The following is a 20751-nucleotide window of genomic DNA, read 5'->3' on the forward strand; positions in this document are numbered from 1 at the left end:
CTAATTAAGTAAAAAGGCTATGACTTCAGATCTTCTGAAATAGAACAGGTTGCTATCTTTCTTTGCTCTTGAGTTCTACCAGTGGTTTTCTGTCTAGACTGTGGGTTCCCTGAGGACATTTCTGCAACCCCATAGTACTAAGCACAGGATTTTGAAACCAAGCAGCCATCAATAAATTTCAGTTGAACTCAATACGAACTCAGAACTCTGAAAAGAGAACACAAATTTTAATTAACATATACTGATAGAACATGGGTTACATGACTGGAGCAACATAAGAAATGAGTATTTCAAATTACTCGGACATGGACATCTAAGTAGGGCATGTGTACTAATTTCTTCTAATGATGGAGACTGATTAATAATTCACACTTTGTTGGTAGCTTAGAAACTACCGTGCATCTATGGGCTGATGGGAGAATGGTACCAACCTTTGGCTAATTAATGCAGATAAATTATTTGGTCCACATGACCAGAACCCATGATCCTATCAAGAACCCAGTTACACTGCAACTAATAGTCTCTAGGCTTGTAGCAAAACACTAATATTGAATTTCAATACTACAATTAGAAAGCGGCCTCTTTTGCTACTTCTCAAGTATGCTCACATATGAACATTTTAACGACTAAACTGTAGTACCAGTTGTCATGGATATTTAAGAAGTAAATAAGGTAATAAGGTCCATGAATTAGATTTAATAGCATCTTAAATCTTGATTTTAAAATATGAACTTTAAAATATTTCTATTTCACTGGTCTTTGTTAAACAATGTTCCTCCACCCTGCACTTACTGAAACAACTAACCAATGACCTTTTCTACTAAATACTGTGTGGAAACACAGAACTATGGATAATATCTGATAACATACAAACCTTTTATATTCCATTTGATAACCATCTAAGTCTGATCATCTTTTTAAACCATATCAGACAAACACATACCATATGATTTAAAAAATTTATATAACAAAGCTAACAAAAGTAAGGCATAACTGAGGCAGGCCACACTCACAGCAACCGTGGAGCTAAACTCCATAGTGGCCGGGCAAGAATCAGAAACCCCATCTGCACACAGCTGCCAAGCACAAGCCGCTAGAGGTCGCTGTTCTCCCAGGAGAGGAAGGCCACAAACCAAACAAGAAGGGATGTGCTCCCAGCCATCACTTGGGCCAGCTCTGCAAACTATCTCTATTGCCATGAAAAGGCAGAAGAATTTGATAAAGACCAAAACCACAACCTCTGAGGAGATAGACCTAACCAGTCTTCCTGAAAAAGAATTCAAAATAAAAATCATCAACATGTTGATGGAGCTGCAGAGAAGTACACAAGAGCTAAGGGATGATGTCCAGAGGGAGATTTCAGAAGTGAAACAATCTCTGGAAGGATTTATAAGCAGAATGGATAAGATGCAAGATGCCATTGAAGGAATAGAAACCAGAGAGCAGGAACACATAGAAGCTGAGGCAGAGAGAGAGAGAGACAAAAGGATCTCCAGGAATGAAACAATATTAAGAGAACTGTGTGACCAATACAAAAGGAACAATATCCGCATTATAGGGGTACCAGAAGAATAAGAGAGAGAAAAAGGGATAAGAAAGGGCCTTTGAAGAAGCAATTGCTGAGAACTTCCCCAAACTGGGAGAGGAAACAGTTGCTCAGACTATGGAAGTGCACAGAACTCCCAACAGAAGGGACCCAAAGAGGACAACACCAAGACACATAATAATTAAAATGGCAAAGATCAAAGACAAGGACAGAGTATTAAAGGCAGCAGGGGAGAGAAAAAAAGGTCAGCTACAAAGGAAAACTCATCAGACTATCATCAGACTTCCCAACAGAAACTTTACAGGCCAGAAGAGAATGGCATGATATACATAATGCAATGAAACAGAAGGGCCTTGAACCAAGGATACTGCATCCAGCACGATTATCACTTAAATATGAAGGAGGGATTTAACAATTCCCAGACAAGCAAAAGTTGAGGGAATTTGCCTCCCACAAAACACCTCTACAGGGTTTTTTAGAGGTACTGCTCTAGATGGAAGCACCCCTAAAAAGAGCACAGAACAAAACACCAAACATGTGAAGAATGGAGGAGGAGGAATAAGAAGGGAGAGAAATAATCATCAGACTGTTTATAACAGCTCAATAAGCGAGTTAAGTTAGACAGTAAGGTAGTAAACAAGCCAACCTTGAACCTTTGGTAACCACAATTCTAAAGCCTGCAATGGCTATTGATAATCACCCTATATGTAAATGGACAGAACGCACCAATCAAAAGACACAGAGTACTAGAATGGATAAAAAAGCAAGGCCCATCTATACGCTGCTTACAAGAGACTCACCTCAAACCCAAAGACATGCGCAGATAAAAAGTCAAGGGATGGAAAAAGATATTTCATGCAAACAACAGGAAGAAAAAAGCAGGTGTTGCAATACTAGAATCAGATAGAACAGACTTCAAAGCAAAGAAAGTAATGAGATAAAGAAGGACACTACATAATGATAAAGGGCTCGGTCCAACAAGAGGATATAACCATTATAAACACATATGCACCCAACACAGGAGCACCAATATATGTGAAACAAATACTACCAGAATTAAATGAAGAAATGGAATGCAATGCATTCATTTTGGGAGACTTTAACACACCACTCACTCCAAAGGACAGATCCACCAGACAGAAAATAAGTAAGGACACAGAGGCACTGAACAACAAACTAGAACAGATGGTCCTAATATACACATCGATACAACTCTACACCCAAAAGCAACAGGATGCACATTCTTCTCAAGTGCACATGGAACATTCTCCAGAATAGAGCACATACTAGGCCACAAAAAGAACCTCAGTAAGTTCCAAAAGATTGAAATCCTACCAGCCAACTTTTCAGACCACAAAGGTATAAAACTAGAAATAAATTGTAAAAAGAAAGCAAAAAGGCTCACAAACACATGGAGGCTTGACAACATGCTCCTAAATAATCAGTGGATCAATGACCAAATTAACATGGAGATCCAGCAATATATGGAAACAAATGACAACACAACGCCCCAACCTCTGTGGGACGCAGCGAAAGCAGTCTTAAGAGGAAAGTATATAGCAATCCAGGCATATTTAAAGAAGGAAGGACAATCCCAAATGAATAGTCTAATGTCACAATTATGGAAATTTGAAAAAGAAGAACAAATGAGGCCTACAGTCAGCAGAGGGAGGGACATAATAAAGATCAGAGAAGAAATAAATAAAGCTGAGAAGAATAAAACAATAGAAAAAAATCAATGAAACCAAGAGCTGGTTCTTCGAGAAAATAAACAAAATAGATAAGCCTCTAGCCAGACTTATTAAGAGAAAAAGAGAGTGAACCCACATCAACAGAATCAGAAACGAGAAAAGAAAAATCACGAGGGACCCCACAGAAATACAAAGAACTATTAGAGAATACTATGAAAACCTTTACGCTAGCAAGCTGGAAAACCTAGGAGAAATGGACAAATTCCTAGAAAAATACAACTTTCCAAGACTGACCCAGAAAGAAACAGAAAATCTAAACAGACCAATTACCAGCAACGAAATTGAAGCAGTAATCAAAAATCTACCCAAGAACAAAACCCCCAGGCCAGATGGATTTACCTCAGAACTTTATCAGACATACAGAGAAGACATAATACCCATTCTCCTTAAAGTTTTCCAAAAAATAGAAGAGGGGCGAATACTTCCAAACTCATCCAATGAAGCCAACATCACCCTAATACTAAAACCAGGCAAACACCCCACCGAAAAAGAAACTTACAGACCAATATCCCTGATGAACATAGATGCAAAAATACTCAAGAAAATATTAGCAAACTGAATTCAAATATACATTGAAAGGATCACACACCATGACCAAGTGGGATTCATCCCAGGGATGCAAGGATGGTACAACATTCGAAAATCCATCAACATCATCCACCACGTCAACAAAAAGAAAGACAAAAACCACATGATCATCTCCATAGATGCTGAAAAAGCATTCCACAAAATTCAACATGCATTCTTGATAAAAACTCTCCACAAAATGGGCATAGGGGGCAAGTACCTCAACATAATTAAGGCCATATATGATAAACCCACAGCTAACATCATACTGAACAGTGTTATTCAACATAGTACTGGAGGTCCTGGCCATGGAATTAGACAAAACAAAGAAATAGAAGAATCCAGATTGGTAAAGAAGAAGTCAAACTATCACTGTTTGCAGATGACATGTTATTATACATGAAAAACCCTAGACTACACTCCAAAACTACTAGAACTAATATCAGAATTCAGCAAAGTTGCAGGATACAAAATTAATACACAGAAATCTGTGGCTTTCCTATACACTAACAATGAACTAATAGAAAGGGAAATCAGGAAAACAATACCATTCACAATAGCATCAAAAAGAATAAAATACCTAGGAATAAACCTAACCAAGGAAGTGAAAGACCTATACCCTGAAAACTACAAGACACTCTTAAGAGAAATTAAAGAGGTCACTAACAAATGGAAACTCATCCCATGCTCCTGGCTAGGAAGAATTAATATCGTCAAAATGGCCACCCTGCCCAAAGCAATATACAGATTCGATGCAATCCCTATAAAATTACCAACAGCACTTTTCAATGAACTGGAACAAATAGTTCAAAAATTCATACGGAAACACCAAAGACCCTGAATTGCCAAAGCAATCCTGAGAAGGAAGAATAAAGTGGGACGGACTCACTCCCCAACTTCAAGCTCTACTACAAAGCCACAGTAGTCAAGACAATTTGGTACTGGCACAAGTAACAGAGCCACAGAACATTGGAACATTATAGACACCCCAAACATTAACCCAAACATATATGGCCAATTAATATATGATAAAGGAGCCATGGACATACATTGGGGAAATGACAGTCTCTTCAACAGATGATGCTGGCAAAACTGGACAGCCACATGTAAGAGAATGAAACTGGATCACTGTCTTTCACCATACACAAAAGTAAATTTGAAATGGATCAAACACCTGAATGTAAGCCATGAAACCATAAAACTCTTAGAAAAAAACATAGGCAAAAATCTCATGGACATAAACATGAGTGACTTTTTCATGAACATATCTCCCCAGGCAAGGGAAACAAAGGCAAAAATGAACAAGTGGGACTGTACCAAGCTAAAAAGCTTCTGTACAGCAAAGGACACCATCAATAGAACAAAAAGGTATCCTACAGTATGGGAGAATATATTCATTAATGACAGATCCAATAAGGGTTGACATCCAAAATATATAAAGAGCTCACACACCTCAACAAACAGAAAGCAAATAATCAAATAAAAAAATGGGCAGAGGAGCTGAATAGACAGTTCTCCAAAGAAGAAATTCAGATGGCCAAACAGACAGCTGAAAAGATGCTCCACATCGCTTGTCATCAGATAAATGAAAATTAAAACCACAATGAGGTATCACCTCACACCAGTAAGGATCGCCATGATCAAAAAGATAAACAACAAATGTTGGCGAGGTTGTGGAGAAAGGGGAACCCTCCTACACTGCTGGTGGGAATGTAGATTCGTTCAACCATTGTGGAAAGCGGTATGGTGGTTCCTCAAAATGCTCAAAATAGAAATACCATTTGATCCAGGAATTCCACTTCTAGGAACTTACCCTAAGAATGCAGCACTCCAGTTTGAAAAAGACAGATGCACCCCTATTGTTTATGGCTGCACTGCTTACAATAGCCAAGGTATGGAAGCAACCTAAATGTCCATCAGTAGATGAACGGGTAAAGAATATGGGGTACATAGACATAATGGAATAATACTCAGCCATAAGAAAAAAACAGATCCTACCATTTGCAACAACATGGATGGAGCTAGAGGGTATTATGTTCAGTGAAATAAGCCAGGCGGAGAAGGACAAGCACCAAATTATTTCACACATATGTGGATTATATATAAGAACAAAGCAAACCTGAAAGAACAAAACAGCAGCAGAATCACAGAACCCAAGAATGGACTAACAGTTACCAAAGGGAAAGGGACTGGGGAGTATGGATGGGAAGGGAGGGACAAGGGTGGGGAAAAAGAAAGGGGGTATTACGATTAGCATGTATAGTATGGGGGCACGGGGAGGGCTGTACAACACAGAGAAGACAAGTAGTGATTTTACAACATCTTACTATGCTGATGAACAGTAACTGTGAAGGGGTATGTGGGGGAGACTTGGTGAAGGGGGGAGCCTAGTAAAGACAATATTCTTCATGTAATTGTAGATTAATGATACCAAAAAAAGTCAAAGTGTACACCTAAAAACAAAAGAGATAATAAAAAAAAAAGTAAGGCTTAAGATGGACTTCCATATTTGATTTATTGCATATGGATTTAAACGGAAGTAACAAATTCAAGGAAAATAAAAGTCATTTAGGATTTTTAAAATTTCTCACTGTGAGCCTACTAAATGTGTCAACTGACCTATGTACCCTCCCTGGACTTCAGAAAACTTAAACATCCAGTTTTACTAAAACTAGTATTTATACTTTTATTTGTAGTTAAAAGCATTTGTGCTAAGTAAGAATATTATAACTAAATCCCCACTGGGATATTGTTCGCTTTATGTGCTTTAGAAAAAGCTGTAAAGAGACACTCAATTATTCTTTGTATTATCAGTTGAATGTGGCATATAATATAGATGCTATTGACTATAGTATTATTGACAGTATTACAGAAATAATATGCATTATTGATTTTCTAGAAATACCATCTTAACTGTAGTCAAACATAATTGATTTTTTCTGGTAAGTATGTAAATCATGCCAGTTAACATGATTATCTCGCTCTTTCCAAATTTTTACTTTTACGTATTTTAGCAACATCACACGTCTGTGGAAACAACAGGAGAGAAATCACATGAGGTACTCTGACTGGATGCATTTCTTGGCTTTCAAGGTGATAAACAGTATGGACCCTGGAGTTTAACAGATTGGAGTTTAGATTCAAGGTGTGTCATCTTGGGCAAGTTCCTTAACCCTTTGTGTCAAAGTTTCTCACTTGTAAATGGGCATAAATACCTGTTCTACAGGATTGTGGTGAGGATTAAATGGGAGAATTCATACATAAAAGCACTTAGCACAGTGCCTGGAAAGTAGTCAACATACTCAATGAAAGTTAGCTAACGAGTATAAAGCACTGAAGGAGGTTACAGATTATAAATCCTGATTTATTTAAATATCTAAGGGGGTTTGGGGAGAAGGTAGATCTTTATGTATCTAAACATCTGGGAAGGACCAAATGAAACACAGAAATCTTGTCTACTTTTATCATTCACCCTTGTAGATTTGTACAGTGTTTTTATTTCAATGAAAAAGATTTGAAGCACTCCACTTATATATTTAGAACTTCCATTTCCAGCTCAGGTCAAGAGACTTATTGGTGGACATCCAGGAGAAGCACACTGACGTAGACTTGGAAATCCACTGCTCAGCTGAAAGTGAAACCTTTCATCCTGGCAGCTCCGGCGGGCGAATGAGGTGAGAACACAGGAGAAATTAAATTTATTAAAGAAATGGTTTACATGATAAATTACCTTTCGGTCTGCTATGCACATGTCTTCATTAGACTTCTTTAGTTCTGTTGCCATTTCTATCTAATCTTCATTGCTCTACTTTATGCTCTTTCTTTAATCTTTTCTCATCATGTTTTTTCTTGCTTCAACCGTTCTTTTCCCTTAAAAAGAAAACCATGTCCACATAGTCTCTTTAACCATTATTACATTTGAAAAACCTTTAGTTAAATTTAAAAAGTGATCTGTGTATGTACATGAACAGAGCTGTGATAGCAGGTTTAGCAACAGACTAAGGATTGCATAGAGTTAACTTATTTTGCTTTTCAGTATTGTCACTCTTTGAGTTTCAAAATAATCTTATGTCTGTACATATTTTTGTGCAGTTGATCCTTGAACAGCACAGGCTTCAGCTGCATCAGTCCACTTATATGCAGGTTTAAAAAAATAAATACACTCAACTTTTCGGAGATCTGCAACAATTTGAAAAAACATTTTCTTTTCTCTAGCTTTATTGTGAGAATTCAGTATATAATACATATAACATACAAAATATGGTTGATGATCTGCTTATGTTATCAGAAAGGCTTCCCAGTCAGTGGTAGGCTACTGTAAGTAGTTAAGTTTCTGGGGAGTCAGGTGTTATATGCAGAGTTCTGTTTCCTTAATGTCACATTGTTTAAAGGCCAACTGTGTGTTCTGTGCGTGTGCGCATGTCTATTCTTGGGCATCATTTTTAACTAGTGATATGCAGTACTTTTTCCAATTAAAAAAAAACAGCTATAATATGGAACAGAAGGTAAGAGTGTGGTCAATTTTTAGGATAAAATGGAGATTTCCAAGAAATCTTTGAAATTAGTAGGATACTTAATACTTAGCGACAGGCATCCATTTTTGTTTACTAATACGGATACTTCAAGGGAAACATGGTGTCTCTAAATTCAGTAAATTTAGTGAACTTATTCACTAATTTAATTTATTATTTAGTCAAAGTATTCACTAACATATTTAGTGAATTTTAAAGAACTGTATTGGACTAATACAAATCCTGTTGTTCTGGTGTAAGATGACTCAAATAACCAGTTTCAAATGGCATACAAAGACAGTCACAATTTAGCCCCACACAAGGTCTGTCTCACATCTTATTCTCAGTGCATTCACCATGCCCTAGTCACACTGTTTGACACAGCTGGGTTGAGAAAAGTCTGCGTGACAGTTTGAGGCACTGCTTGGATGATGATGTGATGATGATGAAAATGGAGGAGGAGGAGAAAGAGAAGGAGAAGCAGCAACAAAGCTGAGACAGGTGGACACACAAGGTAAAAACTGACTCCCACTGCCCCTTCATCTTCCCCACCCCAAGGGGCCTACTCAGTCATCAGGCTGTACCTTTGTGTATGTCATCCCCGCCCTGCTTTGAATTCATAGCTCCTCCTCCACACATAAGTCTTTTCTTTTTTTACTCTTCCCACAACTACCTCAGGGACTTTAATATTTCTTTTTTGGGCTTCCACATAACACAGAATTTACTGCACTCTGGGACAATTATTTGTTTAAAGTTGATGTTACTCATGTCACTGTGAACTTAGGTCAGAAGAACTAATTTATTCACCCGGTTCTTTTTTTTTTTTTTTGAGAGGGCATCTCTCATATTTATTGATCAAATGGTTGTTAACAACAATAAAATTCTGTATAGGGGGGTCAATGCTGAATGCACAATCATTAATCCATCTCAAGCCTAATTCTCGTCAGTCTCCAATCTTCTGAAGCATAACGAACAAGTTCTTACATGGTGAACAAATTCTTACATAGTGAATAAGTTCTCACATGGTGAACAGTACAAGGACATTCATCACAGAAACTTTCAGTTTTGATCACGCATTATGAACTATAAACAATCAGGTCAAATATGAATATTCGTTTGATTTTTATACTTGATTTATATGTGGATCCCACATTTCTCCCTTTATTATTATTATTATTTTTAATAAAATGCTGAAGTGGTAGGTAGATGCAAGATAAAGGTAGAAAACATAGTTTAGTGTTGTAAGAGAGCAATTGTAGATGATCATGTGTGTGCCTGTAGACTATGTGCTAATCCGAGCTAGACAAGGGCAATAAAACATCCATGGGTGCAGAAGCTTTATCTCAAAAAAGCGGGGGGGGGGGGTGAGGTTCTAAGCTTCACCACTGTTGTTCCCCGATTTCTCACCTGATGGCCCCCCTGTGACTGTGCCTGTCTTAGGTTGTTCCTCCCTTGAGGAATCTTACCCGTCTCTGGCTAACCAGTCATCTTCCGTTCACCTGGTTCTTTATGCACCTATTCAATTCCCAGCTGTACAATTTGCCAGGCACAGTTTTTAGTGATTTTTTATCCTTTTCCCTGACTCTCAAGTCTGTATTGTTTCAACATTCCTCACCCACTGGTATAAATATTGTTTTTATTTCTGACTATAGTAATTATCATCTGACTGTAATGGACATAGTTGGTGTGCTTTAGCATATAAAACTTATTTAAGCATGAATTAATGATTAATTCTACAAACGTCACATAAAGATACATAACACCTGTACTAGTAGTCATTGAACATATTCAATAGACAGTCTTTTCTCTACTTTTTATGTTTTATATCATGGACAAACATAATTGATGTTTTCAATTTTCATTTATACACAAACCTTGTATCCAAAAGCAGAGATTAACACATTTGTTAATAATACTCAGGTTATATTTAGGAATTTTTAAGTATCTGAAATATATTTCTCACATCTACTTCAACATTTCAACAATTTCTTAACCACTTTAATTGCATTATGATTTCATGTGCTTGCAAACAGACCTCCCCCATATCAAAATTAAACAGACTTTATACTCTCTAGAATTTTTCCAGAACTAAAGTTAAAGGTGCAGTGCTACTTTATGCCAAATTTAAAGATGAAATCTGTGTAGTAGTCTCTCTTCCAGACTTGGTATACTTCTTCAAAGAGCAATACATTTACCTTTTCTTGACAAATTAAGTTGCCATGCTTGATCCTACATCTAATTTCTATATTACATTTTGTTGCTATGCCAAGTATTAAAGATTTCACAATGGACCATTCTGATTTTTTAAGGTTAGTTCACAATAGGCCTTTGACCTACCAGAGGTAAAACTAATTAAACCTATCATGATATAAAAGGAATGTTGAGACATATTTTAAATTAATATTGGTTAATGTTAGGGCAATAACTTAGAATTCCCTCAAATGACTACAAAATATAGCTCTTGACTATTTTTATTTTTAGATTGACTGTAAATAATTACAAGCAAATAACTATGCCTCCTCCCATTTTTTTTTGGCATTCACCTCACCTCCCCCATAGTTTCTAGAGGTAGAAATTCTTGAAATACATTTGGATTTCTGAAACGAAGTCATTTGTAATAATATGCCTTTTTTATCATCTTAATTATAGTAATGGAATTTTCTGTATAAAATATTACTTTTTATTAGTTAAGAAGTCATTTGAATTTGATTTCAAAGTTGGAACATCTTTTGATAGCCAATGCTTTAAATTTAGATTATATGAAACAGCCCCAAATAGACAGAGTGAAAACTTAAAAACTAGTTTTCTACTCCCAGAAAAGGTTTATTTTAGGGACTCTAAAAGCAAAAAATGGAAGTATTTCCAGAAATCTACAGTATAATAATGAATGTATGAAGTAAACTTATTCTATTTTAGAATTATAAAAGTTTAAAAACCAAACATGAATATAGTAGAATGACCTGTTACTGTAAAGTTTTACAACTTCTATGAGATTACAAAACAGGCTATTTTTAAGAGACACTGTTGCGAAGATGCCCGTATATTTTTGCATTTCACGATTTTACCGGGTCTCTTAGGTGTCTGTTCTGGGCGTAATTAGGAGAACACATTTCTTTTGACAGCAACTTGTACTTAAATTTCAAAGACATAAATATAATTTAAGACACATGGATTTAACTCAGGGTGTAGGAAGAATGCAAGTATAAATAAGATTAATAATATAAGCCATTTATAGGAGACAAGTATAGAGAGTAAAAATGATGCTGAGTATGGGTAAAACAATCAGGGTAATATTTTTAAAAAGGCCCACTATTACATTAAAATATTATGAAAATTAACAAATGAAGAAACTAGGATTGAGAAACCCTTATATTTTACATTTTAACAAAAATTTTACTTTATAGGTATATTTAATAATATTCCAGTCATATTTTCTTAAAAATCCACCAAAGAATTACTCAAAAATCTATACTTACTTTAGATTAAATATCTTTAAAAACTTCGTAGAATAGCTACTGTTACATAAATGTTTTCTAAATTAAAATCACAATTGTTAATAATCTTGAGTCAGATACTTTAGTACCCTAAATCGGTAACAATTCTTTCCAAAATGAACTGTTACATATTTAACATTTTATTGTATAGTTAATATAAAATCACTTCACGTTTGTTTTTAAAGGCAACTGAACTTTAACACTGAGATTGAGTACATTATAAATACATTGTGTTAGTATAATATACAAGCATGTCGCATATGTACATTGTCTTCAACTGAAAAATAGGATTGCTTAAACCAAACTGTACATGTAAAATCCTACATTTATTTTTATTCTTCACTGATTCATATAAATATAGGATCATAAAATATTCTCATGACTTGAATAATTGGGAGGGGTTATACTTTTTTTCTGCTTTCCAATTATTTATTAGATGACTTCTGAAGTCTGACCTACTCTCTTCTATTTTAAGGTTTTGCGTCCTGAAGTGCTGACACAGTCATTCTGTGATAGATGCATATTTAACAACCTTTGTAGTATATTGATCCTTGGGGAGGCATACCAATGACTCTTTTACAATTACTATGGTTGATTATTTAGTTATTATGAGTAAAGTGCTTATATATTTGTGACTGGTATGGTTTGAGATTCTGTATAAATGAAACAGGAGATTAGAGGTACTTATGGTGCTTAGTCTAAATTTCCAGTCTAAAATTCCAACAATGAAAGCAGATATACTTCACACTATTATTTGAATTATACTAGGCAATAAGCCTTTTTTATTCACTAGGCTAAGGACTATTCTTTCTTACGCTTAGGAAAATATTTATGAACTATGATGATGTATCAATGACCCTTTAAAATTAATATAGTGAGTTGAAGACAGGCACTTGTTCATCTCCTAGTAGATGGATGAGATGACCGTTTCAAGGCAGGTCACACTCATCTCAGTGGTATGGTCCAGTATATTCAGACCATTGTCTCAAAGGATTCAATCATGTTCCAGGTATCAACAAGATGGAGGTTGCATTGTTTTTGTACAATGCTGTTGTTTTGTGATAAGACTGTTGTATAAGTTAACAGTCGTATCACATCAAAATTCTGAGCACGCATTTCTACAAACAGCTGCCTCTTCTCTGCCATGGTCTTCAGTCCCAGTGGCCGCAGCCTCCGCCAGCAGGAGCCAGTGGGGCTGCTGGAGTGCAAGGGCGCGAGGGCGCAGAGCTGTGCCACAGGACAGCACCGCTTGCGTGAGTGCAGCTGGGCCATGATTTTGTTTTCTTCACACTTTGCCACTCAGCTCATTCATTCATACTTTCACTCAACTCTGATTTTCTAAGCACCTATTATATACTTGGTTCTAATCCAGACACTGGTGATACCATGATAGATAAGACAGACAAGATTCCTGCCTTATAGATATTTCATTCTGGGAAGAGATAGACCACAAACAAGGAATATATGAGTAAAATGATGGAATGGAGTTTGGGAGGTAGGTCATAAGAAAAGGCAAAATCAGGTGTTCTGGGAAGACCCTTTTGACAAGTTAACATTTGTTATGACTGAACCTCTTGAGTATTTGATGGAAGAACAGCAAGGTAAAGACCCTTTGTCCAGGAATAATAAAAATACAAAATGACTGGAATATAGTAATAAGGGACGAATTGTATGAGGTAAAGACGGAGTAGAAAGCAGAAGCTGGAGCATGTGGGGCTGTTATGACATGGCGAGGAATGTGAATTTGTTACAATTGCAAAGAAGTCACTGGACAGTGTGAAGATGCAATCTGGTTTCTTTCAGAAAAGATCACCCTTGCTGTTCTATAGAGAATGCGCAGGGAAAGCTGAGAAAAATAGGAATGAAAGCAAGGAATCAGGTTCTTAAGTTATACTTTATGTATATATGCACGTATTTACTTCTTTTGCTTTTATATTTTGCATGGTTGGTTTGACATTTCTGATTACTTATGCCTGATGTGCACAGCCCTAGTAGGTACTTGTACTGCTCCAATACAGGTGGGGTAATTTTCCTTTAGTTCCCTTATCACTCTCTCTGCTACTTGGTTTACAGTTTTAAGTACTTCAGATTGAAGAATGAGTTTTCTATACTATTCATGCTTTTTTTCTGAGGACAGAGAGGCCAGGAGAGGCAGAGAGCTGTGTTGGTTTCTCATAGACCTTTCCAGGTTTTACTGGAAGCACTGTGACTGATTCACTCTTTCCGGCAAAGGGTCATATGCTTTTCCCATGAGAGGGACGCTTGGGCTTTGATGCGTTCCTTAGAGACAATTTTAATTATCTTCACTTAACCTGCGGCTGCTACCTTCTACTCAAATCAGGTCTTTCATGCCTCTCTTCAACAGTTTTTCCCCACTTTCCTCCCAGGCCACATGGTCACATATAAAAAACCAGTGGAGGAGGTCCTACCTTTTGGGTCTTTTGCATACCTCTCAAACTGGGCACTTACTCCCTCAGATGGTCTTATTCTTACTATTCTCTTTGGTCTCCCCTTCTACTTAATCCTAGCATGTCTGGATGGAGTGCTACAGGTACTATACACAATATAAGATACACAATCTTATATTGGTTTCAAATGTACAACACAGTGGTTCAACAGTTACCCTTATTAAATCCTCACCCTCTCTAGTGCGGCTACTATCTATTCATGTACAAACATGTCACAGAATCACTGACCATATTCTCCATGCTGTACTACTATCCCTGTGACCAACTTATATTGCAATGGAGAATTATTGTGCCCCTTTATCCTCCTCCTCTTCCCACTTCCCACCCCTCTAACCCCACCTCTCTGTAACCATGAGTCACTTCTCTGCGTCTGTGAGTCTACTGCTATTTTGTTCCTTCTGTTTTGCTTTGTTTTTATACTCCACAAATAAGTGAAATAATATGCCATTTGTCTTTCTTCACCTGGCTTATTTCATTGCATGTCATACCCTCTAGATCCATCCATGGTGTCACAGATTTCTTTCTTTTTTATGTCTGCATAATATTCAGTTGCTTATATGTACCACTTCTTTATGTGTTCATTAATTAATGGACACTTTGGTTGCTTCCATATCTTGGCTATTGTAAATAATGTGGCAATAAAACACTGGGATGCATATATCTTTTTGAATCAGAGAGATTTTGTTCTCTTCAGGTAAATTCCTAGAATATGGTATTTCTCTTTTTAGTTTTTTGAGGACCCTTCATACTGCTTTCCACAGTGGCTGCCCCAGTTCACACATTCACCAATGGTGTAGTGGGGTTTCCATTTTCTCAGCATCCTTGTCACTACTTGTTATTTCTTGTCTTTTGGATAGTGGCCATTCTGACCGGTGTCAGGTGATATCTCATTGTGGTTTTGTTTTGAATTTCCCTGATGATTAGTGATATGAAGCATCTTTTTATATGCCTGTTGGCCATTTGTATTTCTTCTTTGGACAAATGTCTATTCAGATACTCTGCCTACTTTTTAACTAGGTTATTTGTATTTTTTTGGTTCTGAGGCTTATGAGTTCTTTATATATTTGGGATGTTAGATCCTTATTGGATATATCATTTGAATCAGGACACAAAGGACTTTTCTAGGCATGCTGTAACTCTGGTTATGGTAATAAACAGGTACTTTTAGTTAATGAATGTCATTCACTACATTCAAAAAAGATGATTAAAATTTCAGCTAAAAAATTAACATTTACATTGGAATCCTTCCTATATCTTTTATGTTCTAGCAGTTATTATTTATAACCTTTGGCTTGCTTATTATCAAAGCCAGTAAATCATGAGAAACCCACACTCTGAAAAATTTCCATTTTGAAGAGCCACTGCTTGAGGAAGAAAATATTAATTTATGACAGGTTAAATAGTTTCCTAGAAATATACACTGACTTCTGCTTTTTTACGAGCTTCCAGAGCTTTCATAAACATTGTATGTTGTCTCCTTCTCTCTCGTTCCTATTAGGCCAGATAAAATTAGGAAAATAACCATAGTCAATACTTTGATTTTCAAATCTAAAAACAAAACAAAATGAAACTCAGTATATCATTTCAGCATTTATAGACGAGTCACAGTAGATACTAAATATAAGACAAGAATGGCCAGTCTGTGCATGTTTCAGTTCAGGTTTAGAAAGCAAATACAAGAACAATCAAAAGGAAAATGGTAAAACAATGAACATGGAGACAGTGTAAACAGAAGCATACAACATTTACTTATGGTCAGTTGTGATGCTCCTTCAAAAGCTGGCAGAACAAAAAGCATAATGGTTGGCTGTAACAGCTCAGTCACCTTACATCTGCTATTAGAAAAACCAAAAATACATACTAAACTAAAGGTTGTATTGCTCTTGAATTTTTAGACCAGGCAGAAACTTATTTATAATCACTTCCCTTCATGGTTTTAGAATGAGTTTTATTTATTTCAACTACACTGTCATTTTATAAATCCAATAAGTCACCACCAATTAGAAAGTTTTTTTTAAAGCTTTTACACAAATTCGGTTAAGCTAGCTATGGTTCATATACCATACCAGTGAAATGGGACACTGCTGTTTACTGATGTCTATCAAGTGATGCACCATTTAAAGCCATAAAATCTGTACCATCGGCCATAGGGGCATCTTGAAGCCACAGTACGAAAATAAGCACCAGCACCAGCTTAGTTTGATCATCTCATATCACTTCAAAATTTAAAAATCAAAGTTGTAACATCTAATCAATTCTTTTAATATGCCAAAAGGGGTATTTCTGTTTTTTTTCTTGGTATCGTTAATCTACAATTACAGAAAGAACATTATGTTTACTAGATTCCATCCTTCAAGTCCCCCTGACATACCCTTTCACAGTCACTGTCCATCTGCGTAGTAAGATACTGTAAAATCACTACCTATCTTCTCTGTGTTGCACAGCCCTCCCAGTGCCCCCACCCCACTATAAACACTAATTGTAATACCCCCTTTCTTTTTCCCCAGCCTTAGTCCTCCCTTACCACACATCACCCCAAGTCCCTTTCCCTTTGGTAACTATAAGTACATTCTTGGGATCTGTGATTCTGCTGCTGTTTTGTTCCTTCAGTTTTCCTTTGATCTTATACTCCACATATGAGTGAAATCATTTGGTACTTGTCCTTCTCCGCCTGGCTTATTTCACTGAACATAATACCCTCTAGCTCCATCCATGTTGTTGCGAATGCTAGGATCTGTTTTTTTTTTATGGCTGCATAAAATTCTATTGTGTATATGTACCACATCTTTATTAATTCATCTATTGATGGACATTTAGGTTGCTTCCATACCTTGGCTATTGTAAGCAGTGCAGTGATAAACAGAGGGGTGCATCTGTCTTTTTCAAACTGGAGTGCTGCATTCTTAGGGTAAATTCCTAGAAGTGGAATTCCTGGGTCAAATGGCATATCTATTTTGAGCATTCAGAGGAAACTCCATACAGCTTTCCACAATCGTTGAACTAATTTACATTCCCACCAGCAGTGTAGGAGGGTTCCCCTTTCTCCACAACCTTGCCAACATTTGTTGTTGTTTGTCTTATTGATGATGGTGATGCTTACAGGTGTGAGGTGATATCTCATTGTGATTTTAATTTGCAATTCTCTGACGATTAGCGATATGGAGCATCTTTTCATGTGCCTGTTGGCCATGTGGATTTCTTCTTTAGAAATGCAGCATACCAGTTAAGAAAGACATCTGCACACCTAGATTTCTGACAGCACTATTCACAATAAGCAATCTGCCGTTATATGAGCACATATATATATATATATATAGTGTGTCCGGCAGCGTGCACGGGGAAGGCAGAATAACACAGCGATGATCAGCAGCACTTCTACAGCATATTCCTGGGCTGATGGACAGCGACTCTCATGGGCTACGTGCTGAAGACTTCACAGTGGGGGAAGTCTAGGAACTGTAACGTTGGCCATCTAACTCTTCAGTAGTGACAAAAAAATAAAAAGAAACACACAGTACCTGGGCTCTGGATTCCATTTTCCCTGATACTGTCAAGTTGGTCAGCATCCACCTCACAAGAATCACAGCTGCTCCTCTCAGCATACACATTCTGTCTCTGTGACAGAGGCACCACTGTGACATCATGGAATCTCCAGGCAACCGTGCTGCTCTTGCAAACTCCACCCACAGAGGCAGGGGAACTGTTCACTGGTGGGGAAGTGCATCACCTTGGCGAACATTAGTGCTTCTTGCCTACATATATACATATAAAGAGATTTCTCTCATCATTACAGTCTCAGAATAATGAAAAAACTGAAGAAAACAGCAGCAGTCTAAAAAAACCCAACAATGGACTAAAAGTTAACAGAGGAAAAGAGACTGGAGTGAGTGGAGGGAATAAGGAGGGGGGAACTCAGGACACATGAGAAAAAGCATTTATAAACTGGGACGGGGGTCAAAGGCAGGGCTGCAAAACACAGAGAAGACAAGGAGGGATTCTACAGTACCTTACTTTGCTCACGGACAGTGACTGCAATGGGGTATCTTGGGGCACCGGCGTGATGGGAGGAGTCTAGTAAACATAATGTTACAAATCTAATTGTGCTTTAATGACAGAAAGACAGATACACAGGTAGACAGACAGACAGATAATAAATGAATGAATGAATGAATGGATGCATGGATGGATGAATACATACATACATACATACAACCATATGCAAAAAATGCAGCATACTGGCGGAAGAAAGAAATCTGCACCCCTAGATTTATGACAGCACTATTCACAGTAAGCAATCTACAATTATATAAGCAACATTAAGGTTGCTAGAGTGCCCGGATCATCAAGTCACCCCCATATACCCCAGTACACTCACTGTTCACCAGCACAGTAATATGCTACAGAATCACTGCTTGTATTCTCTGCAATACACTGCCTTCCCCAAAGAACTGCCCCCCACATTACGTGAGCTAATCGTAATGCCCCCTCACCAGACTGCTACCATGCTTCCCAGTCCCTCACCCTTTGCTACGTTGGTGACGGGGGGAGAGTACTCAACATAATGACACACATGTAAGTGTAGATTAATGCTAGATAAATAAGTGAATAAAAAAGAATGATAAATGAATGAGAAAATGCTGCCCTTAGTTTTGAAGCGACATGTGCACCCCTATGATTACCACAGCACTATTCACAAGAGCCAAGCTCAGTGTCCATCAGTAGGTCAACAATTGAATATGACTCAGCCATGTGAAAACAACTCCCACCGTTTGCAAACACATTGATATGATTGAGAGGCCATTATGCACAGTGAAATAAGGCAGGCAGGAGGAGAAACCCAGATATCAAATGATTTCACTGGCCTGTGCAGGAGGAGAACCAAGAGACATGTGAAGAAGAAAAGAAGCCCAGATTCACAGAACCCAAGAAGGGACTAAGAGCTACCAAAGGGAAAGGCATGGAGGTGGACAGGTGGGAATGGAGGAATAAGATGGGGCAATCGGGGCAGAATGTGCCTGTTACCATTGGCATGCAAAAACTGGAAGGGGGCCACGGGGAGTGCTGTACAACACAGAGAACACAACTAGGGATTCTACAGCATCTTACTATGATCATGGACAGTGAGTGCAAAGAGGTATCTGGGGGCATCTCATGGACGGGGGCTGTTTAGTAGACTAAATGTGACTCACGTGGTTGAAGACTAAGGATAAATTTATAAATAAATAACAAATAAATAAGTGACTAACCAACAAACTAACTACATACACTCATACATCCACCCATCCAAAAATAAACACTAGAATGCAGCAGCCCAGGTTAAAAAGGACCTGTGCACCCCAATGACTATCACAGCAGGATCCACGATAGCCAAGGTAAGTGTCCATCAGAGGATGAAAACTGGAATATTACTCTGCCATATGAAGAAACAAATCCTACCATGTATAACCGCATGGTTGGAGGTACAGGGTATTATGCTCAGTGAAATAAGTCACGCAGAGAAAGACAAGTGTCAACTGATTTCACTCACCCGTGGAGTGTCAGAAAAAAGAAAAGGAGTGACAGAACAAGACAGTAGCCGACTCAGCGAACCTCAAGAATGGACTATGGGTTCCCAAAGGGAATGTGAGTGAGGAGGATGGGTTAGAAGGGAGGGACGAGAGGGAAAATGGGGCACTACGAGGGGCAAACATAGTGTGTCCGGCATCGTGCATGGGGAACGCAGAATAACACAGCGATGATCAGCAGCACTTCTACAGCATATTCCTGGGCTGATGGACAGCGACTCTCACGGGCTACATGCTGAAGACTTCACCGTGGGGGAAGTCTAGAAACTGTAACGTTGCCCATCTAACTCTTCAGTAGTGACACCAAAATAAAAAGAAACACACAGTAACTGGGCTCTGGATTCCATTTTCCCTGATACTGTCAAGTTGGTCAGCATCCACCTCACCAGAATCACAGCTGCTCCTCTCAGCATACACATTCTGTCTCTGTGACAGAGGCGCCACTGTGACATCATGGAATCTCCAGGCAACCATGCTGCTCTTGCAAACTCAACCCACAGAGGCGGGGGAACTCTTCACTGCTGGGGAAGTGCATCACCTTGGCTAACATTAGTGCTTCTTGCCTACATACATATATATATGTGTACATACATATACATATGTGTATATATATATATATACACATAAATATACAAAAAGATTTCTCTCACCATTACACTCTCAGAATAATGAAAAAACTGAAGAAAACAGCAGCAGTCTCACAAAACCCAACAATGGACTAAAAGTTAACAGAGGAAAAGAGTCTGGGGTGAGTGGAGGGAATAGGGAGGGGGGAACTCAGGACACATGAGAAAAAGCATATATAAACTGCGACGGGGGTCACAGACAGGGCTGCAAAACGCAGAGAAGA

The 20751-nt window shown here is 37.8% G+C and overlaps 1 protein-coding gene across 7 annotated transcripts in view; it reads right to left on the reverse strand.

Moving 5' to 3' along the window:
• Positions 1-19714, reverse strand: part of LOC140843405 (bromodomain adjacent to zinc finger domain protein 2B-like) — a 29538-nt gene extending 9824 nt beyond the window's left edge. For 5 of the 7 annotated variants that reach the window (XR_012121133.1, XR_012121137.1, XR_012121134.1 and 2 more), the window contains exons 1-2: positions 17856-19714; positions 7595-7734 (exon numbers count right to left, since the gene is read on the reverse strand). The gene's annotated coding sequence lies outside the window, so the exon portion shown is untranslated. Of the gene's footprint in view, positions 1-7594; positions 7735-15762; positions 15829-17855 lie in introns of all 7 variants that reach the window. The other 2 variants (XR_012121135.1, XR_012121136.1) reach the window with 2 other exon arrangements.
• Positions 19715-20751: the final 1037 nt, after the last annotated feature.

Source organism: Manis javanica, chromosome 9 (genome assembly GCF_040802235.1).
Source record: "Manis javanica isolate MJ-LG chromosome 9, MJ_LKY, whole genome shotgun sequence".
NCBI classification, from domain to species: domain Eukaryota; kingdom Metazoa; phylum Chordata; class Mammalia; order Pholidota; family Manidae; genus Manis; species Manis javanica.